This window comes from Trachypithecus francoisi, unplaced genomic scaffold, assembly GCF_009764315.1.
Source record: "Trachypithecus francoisi isolate TF-2019V2 unplaced genomic scaffold, Tfra_2.0 Lachesis_group2, whole genome shotgun sequence".
In the NCBI taxonomy this organism is placed as follows: Eukaryota; Metazoa; Chordata; class Mammalia; order Primates; family Cercopithecidae; genus Trachypithecus; species Trachypithecus francoisi.
In genome coordinates, this window is record NW_022681465.1 from 134,054,477 (window position 1) to 134,061,129 (window position 6,653).

Genomic DNA, 6,653 nt, shown 5'->3' on the forward strand with positions numbered 1-6,653 from the left:
GGTTTCACCATATTGGTCAGGATGGTCTCAATCTCCAGACCTCATCATCCACCTGCCTCGGCCTCCCAAAGTGCTGGGATTACAGGCATGAGCCACCACGCCCAGCAGGGTAAACATTTTTTCACTGCTGCTTCACTGGAATTCATTAAGCTGGAGCGGGGAGGGAAAGGTGATACAGGTTACAGATGGCTGGGGCCGGGGCCAGGGCCAGAGCAGAGTTGATGGGGTCCCAGGGGAGTGGCTGAGGCTTCCCCAGGTTTCTTAGGACAAGTGCAGCACTGTCATAATTTTCAGAGGAGCGAGGGAGTAACCACAGTTTCTTGTTGTGGAAAAGGTACGCTAAAGGGATATTTCATGGATACCCAGAAGAAAAGTCATTCTGAGGTTGTAAAAGGGCCCAGTGCAGTCCACAAGAGAAGGGCTCTCAGGAACTCAGAACCATTCTCAGAAGTAGTCTTTTTTTTTTTTTTTTTTTTGAGATGGACTTTTGCTCTTGTGGTACAGGCTGGAGTGCAATGGTGTGATCTCGGCTCACTGCAACCTCCACCTCCCAGGCTCAAGCCATCCTCCCATCTCAGCCTCTTGAGTAGCTGGGGCCACAGGTGAACCACCATGCCTGGCTAATTCTCTGTTTTTTTGGTAAAGACGGGGTTTTGCCATGTTGCCCAGGCTGGTCTCGAACTCCTGAGCTCAGGCGATCCACCCACCTCAGCCTCCCAAAGTGATGGGATTGCAGGCATGAGCCACTGTGCCCTGCTGGCCAGCGTGCTTGACCCACCTTCCCTTCTTTTTTTTTTTTTTTTTTTGAGACAGAGTCTTGCTCTGTCACCAGGCTGGACGATCTCAGCTCACTGCAACATCTGCCTCCCAGGTTCAAGCGACTCTCCTGCCTCAGCCTCCTAAGTAACTGGGACTGCAGGTGCATGCCAATAGCTAATCTTTGTATTTTCAGTAGAGATGGGGTTTCACCATGTTGGCCAGGATGGTCTCAATTTCTTGACCTCATGATGCGCCCACCTTGGCCTCCCAAAGTGCTGGGATTACAGGCGTGAGCCACCACGCCTAGCCCTACCTTGCCTTCTTATGGGGAACTACAGTTAACCCTCAGTTGAGGAAGGGAAGTCTTTACATAAGAATGCTGGCTAGTTTAAAATGCAGAATGATAGAAAGTCAGCTTTTTGTAAATATTTATGAAATAATCGATTCAAGCAAGGATCACTAATGGATGCCAAAAGCAGTACTTACAAGATTTTTGGGAACCAGGATAGTCCCAAAATGTTATGACATTGCCCCACAGATTATTTGTTGATTTACAGAGAGAAAAACATACAGTTACAAGGAGACATTTGTCACCACTTTCAACTAGTCATCAAATTTAGCATCACGAACAGTGATGTAACCTAAATTTACAGAGCACCTGATGTCCTGCAGTGTGGCATGTACAGAATCATGGGTGAAGACTGATCTAACCACTAGATCAATGAGTCACAACCTTCTCCATACGTTAAAATCAACTCAGGGCATTTTAAAGCTCCCCATTCCCAGTCTGCACCCAAGCTAATTATATTAGAACCTCTGCAGGTGGGATCTAGGCATTAGCGTTTTGTTCCAACTCCCAAAGTGATGTCAAGGTTCAACCAAGATCCAGAAGTACTGGCTTAGAGGAAGATGTTAAAACACACCAAAAGAACATAATAGACATGTTCAGAATATGGGATATTATTTAAGATTACTGAATTGGCTTCTTCAAAAAGTAAATTTTTTCAAGAAGAACAGTATCTTTGAACATGTGTGCTAGGAGAAAAAACGAAGAAAATGAAAAAGGAGGAGAAACAAAGAAGGAAAGAAAAGGTAAGTGGGGATTGTTCCAGAATAAGAGATTTAAGAGACATAATAACCAAATACAATGCAAAACTCTTAACTGGATACTGGCCTAAAAACCATTAAAAACAGCTGTAAATTCGCTGTGGAAATCTGCAATTACAAACAACCCTAGGTTTTAGTGGTTTGTAAAATAAAAGTTTATTTCCTGTTCAAGTCACTTGTACTATCAGTTGACTATGGGTATATTCCTGATAGCTGTCTTGATCCCTGTGTCTTATTCAAAAACCCAGGAAATGATTAGAAAAGCTTCTGTACTGTGCAGTGTGCATCTTGCTGCTCACAGTATGTTTGCCGAAGCAATATGGTCAAATGCTAAGATTATAGGGCAGGAGTGTGTCATCTTCCTATAGGGAAGAGGAAATTCAATAATTTTGAGTAATGATACAATCTACTGCAACTATTTATTAGTGGATACTAGGGAATTGTTAATTTTACAGGTATGGTAATGTTAATGTGATGTGTAAAAGACTAATCTTAGGAGATACATGAAGAAGTATTTTAGGGATGAGATAGTAAAAAAATAGATTGACAGTAAAAGCAAAAGTGGCAAAATGTTAACAACTGCTGAATCTAGTGGTGGTTTTATGGGTATTTATTATAATTTTTTAAACTTTTCTACATGTTTTGGGTGGAATTGTGCCTCCCCTAAAATATGTTGAAGTCCTAACCCGTATACCTATGGATGTAAGTTTATGTGGAAGTAGGGTCTTTGCCCTCTTGGCTACTGTAGCAATTAAAATAGGGTCATTAGGGTGGGCCTTTAATCCAATATGACTGGTTTTCTTATAAGGAAACAGAGACACACACAGAGAGGAAGAGTGGCACCTGAAGAAGGAAGCAGAGATTGGAGTGATGCATCTACAAGCCAAGAAAGGTCAAGGATTGTCACCCATCATCAGAAGCTAGGAGAGAGGCATGGAAATCGATGCCATCACTACTCTCATTTTACAGTTGTGGAAACTGAGTGGAGAGGGGTGAAGTGACTTGCCGAAGGTCACAGAGCCAGCAGGTGGTGGTGCAAAGATTCCAATCCAGGAATTTCAACTCAGAGCTTGAACTCTTAGCCACTGCCTGGCACCACCTCCTCTTCTCTCCATGTTTTTATTCACCAGCTCTACAATAGTTTCTGTCTGTGCTAATCATTTTAGCACCCTGAATCCAAAGAGGGATTGTCATCCAATCCTTTAACTCATCCAATTCGTCAATTCCCAAACATAGTTTATTCATGTGTAGCCATTATGAATTTTGTCATGTCCTTGTACTACTTTTTAAATTAATATTATTATATTTGTCAACTCTCTTCTTTTTAAATCTTTTCATTGAAAAGAAACATATGTATACAGAAAAGTGTACAGTGTCCCGTCGTCTGACGATACCACAGTTTATGCATCACATTGTTGAATAGACATTTGGGTTGTTTCCACTTTGGGGTGGTTATGAGTAATGCTGCTGTCAACATTTTTGTGCATGTGTAGTGTACACACGCCTGCATTTACATTGGATGTATACCTGACTGGAATTTCTGGGTCATGGGAAAATGCATTTGTTCACTTTTATTTTTTTATTTTTATTTTTTGAGATGGAGTTTCGCTCTTGTCCCCCAGGCTGGAGTGCAATGGCGTGATCTTGGCTCACTGCAACCTCCGCTTCCCCCGTTCAAGTGATACTCCTGCCTCAGCCTCTGGAGTAGCTGGGATTACAGGCACCCGCCACTACACCTGGCTACTTTTTTAATACTTTTAGTAAAGATGGGGTTTCACCATGTTGGTCAGGCTGGTCTCGAACTCCTGACCTCAGGTGATCCATCCGCCTCAGCCTCCCAAAGTGCTGGGATTACAGGCATGAGCCACCATGCCCGGCTGCATTTGTTCACTTTTAATAGATAATTTCATAGTTTCTCCAAAGTGTTTTTTGCCAATTTACATTCCCAACAACAGTGTATTAGTGTTCTTGTTGCTCCACATCCTCACCAGCAACTGATACTATTAGTCCTTTAAAACACTGTGCTGCATCATTCTGGCCTGCATGTAATGGATCTTTTGTGGTATACATTTTCATGATGATGAATAATACTGAACTTCTTAAATTTCTTATTTTATTGAGACAGGATCTTGCTCCGTCACCGAGACTAGAGTGTAGTGATGTGATCATGGCTCACTGCAGCCTCAGCCTCCTGAGCTCAAGTGATCCTCACTACTCAACCTCCCGAGTAGCTGGGACTACAGTCTTGCACCACCACAACAGGATAATTTTTGTATTTGTTTGTAGAGATGGGTTTTCGCCATGCTGTTGTCCACACTGGGTTTGAACTCCTGGGCTCAAATGATCTGCCTGCCTTGGCCTCCCAAAGTGTTGGGATTACAGCAGCCACTGCGCATGGCCATCTTTTCTTATTCTTTTTGGCCAGCTGGATAGCCTTTATTGAAGAACGTGTTCAAATCCCTTGTCGATTTTTTTAACTCGTTTTTTACACTTGAATTTATGTGACAGAAAAACTTTGTCATTACTATATATGGAAAATCAGTATCACATGCCAAAAATAGAGTGACTATTAAAATAAATGAAATTCCAGTATGCTCATTCTTTGTGGTAGGAGAGTTTTTGTTTTCTTTTTCACTTTGCCAACAAGGAAAGGAAGCTCTTAACATTACCAGACACATTCAAACTCATGTAAGAAGTCAGCAGCAGAACTAGATGTGGCTCAGAATTCCTTCCCTCTTCCAGTGACTTACGAAAATGTTGGAGAGGAGGCACAGATTAAAAGCCAGACAGAACTCTCTTGAGCTCTCCCTTAGGGTTAGCATTAATACCAGAGGGCATTTGTTAAGCATGTGCTGTGTGCCAGACACTGTACTAGTCACATTACCTAGGCTATCTCACTTATTCTGCACACTGCCCTTAGAGGTTGGGTTCTGCAACTACGGTGTGTGGCTTCTATGTTTGATGGTCAGACGCAGAGCTCCAGCCATTGCGTCTATATTCCAGGCAAGAAGAAGAAAGAGGAAGGGAGCAGAGGGTCATATCTCCTGCCTGAACCATCTCTGTGGGGTTTTTACTGACATTAGCTGCCCAAGTTCTGCTTACATATTTTTGGTCTTATCTAAAAGGGAGGCTGGGAAATGTAATTCTTTTAGCTGGGTGCTTAGCTACCTCCAACAACATAGGCTTTTTTTTTTTGAGATGGAGTCTCTCTCTGTCCCCCAGGTTGTAGTGCAGTGGAACAATCTTGGCTCTCATTGCAAGCTCTGCTTCCCAGGTTCACACCATTCTCCTGCCTCAGCCTCCCAAGTAGCTGGGACTACAGGTGCCCACCACCACGCCCAGCTAATTTTTTGTATTTTTAGTAGAGAGGGAGTTTCACCGTGTTAGCCAGGATGGTCTCGATCCCCTGACCTTGGATCTGCCTGCCTTGGCCTCCCAAAGTGCTGGGATTACAGGCGTGAGCCACCGGGCCCAGCTGGCTATTTTTTTTTTTTTAAAGAAAGATGGAAAAATGATATTGGATGGGTGACTGGAAGCTTCTGCCACAGAAGTCAACAGGAGTTTTAAAGGGGCAGTCAAACAAACCCTGTTAGCCTGAACCATCGCCCCTGAACTCTCCCAGTCTCACAACAGACAGTCTATATAGAAGCAGAAGATAAAGAGGGAAAGGAAAGGATAGGAAGATTGGCTGGAAATTCTTAGTGAGACATTACTCCCTTCCCTCTCTATACTTGTCTTCACTACCATCTGCCTCACCCCCCAGCTCCCAGTGCAAAGAAAGTAGTGGGAGGGGGAGAAAGGGGGGCTTCTAGGGCAGGAAAAAGGAGGACTGCTTCCTCCCTGTCCAGGGGTTCTAGGAAGCTGGGGACCTGCAGTTTTCCTGCAGCTGCCAGTGTAGAAAGGTACCAGGAGGGTCACTGGGAGATCCCAAATCCTGACAGCTGTCACTCTGCCATGCCTCGCACCCTCCCAAGGAATGTATGTGAATGCAGAGACCAGTGACTGCATCACACTTGGAGGTTTCTGGAGTGGCCTGGGCCAATAGATGACAAGGAGCAGTGATGAGGTGTGCTTGACAAAAGATAGGGATACCCGAGTCCCTTTCAGCCTTTGGTGCCTGGAGAAAAATCATCACAGGCATTACAAGTGGGAGCTCAGAGGTTACAGCGGGAGGAGCTTGGAGTTTTGTATAAGGTCACCGCACAAGTAAAGTCATCCCTGCTAGAGAAGGCTTGAAGAAAGAGAAAGCCGGTTGGGCCAAAGGGAGCTAAAGGTGCTCCTCTGCAAGGGATCATCAGGAATAATGGAGGATCAGAATGGTGTAAAGATGGCTCAGGAGCACCATGCACCATGTGAAGCAGGAAGACAGAGCACTTCCCAGCACCAGGCTGAAGATCACTCACATGAGGACCCTCTGCCCTCCCTATACTCCAGCCCAGCCCTCAACATGAATGAAGCCTTGAAGAGAGGCCCATGGTACAGAGGAACTCAGAACCAGACTATGCCTCCCACCTGCATCCCAGCTGTTGAATGGGAGCCGAGTGAATGAACAGACTCATGGTCTCCCACTTTAAGCCCCTTCAGTAACAGGCCTGGCCTGTTACCAGGGTTGAGTAGGGGGAAAGGGAGGAAGAAATAGGGCTTACATAGAATTCAGATCACAGGGCCGGGCGCGGTGGCTCACACCTGTAATCCCAGCATTTTGGGAGGCAGAAGCGGGCAGATCATCTGTGGTCAGGATTTCGAGACCAGCCTGGGCAACATGGTGAAACCTTGTCTCTACCAAA

At 44.7% G+C, this 6,653-nt stretch overlaps 1 long non-coding RNA gene across 1 annotated transcript; it reads left to right on the forward strand.

Annotated features, from left to right (window-relative positions):
- The first annotated feature begins 951 nt into the window (after positions 1 to 951).
- Positions 952 to 3,232, forward strand: LOC117065556. The gene is made up of 2 exons (XR_004429970.1): positions 952 to 1,851; positions 2,675 to 3,232. It is a non-coding gene; the product is annotated as an uncharacterized LOC117065556 (long non-coding RNA).
- Positions 3,233 to 6,653: the final 3,421 nt, after the last annotated feature.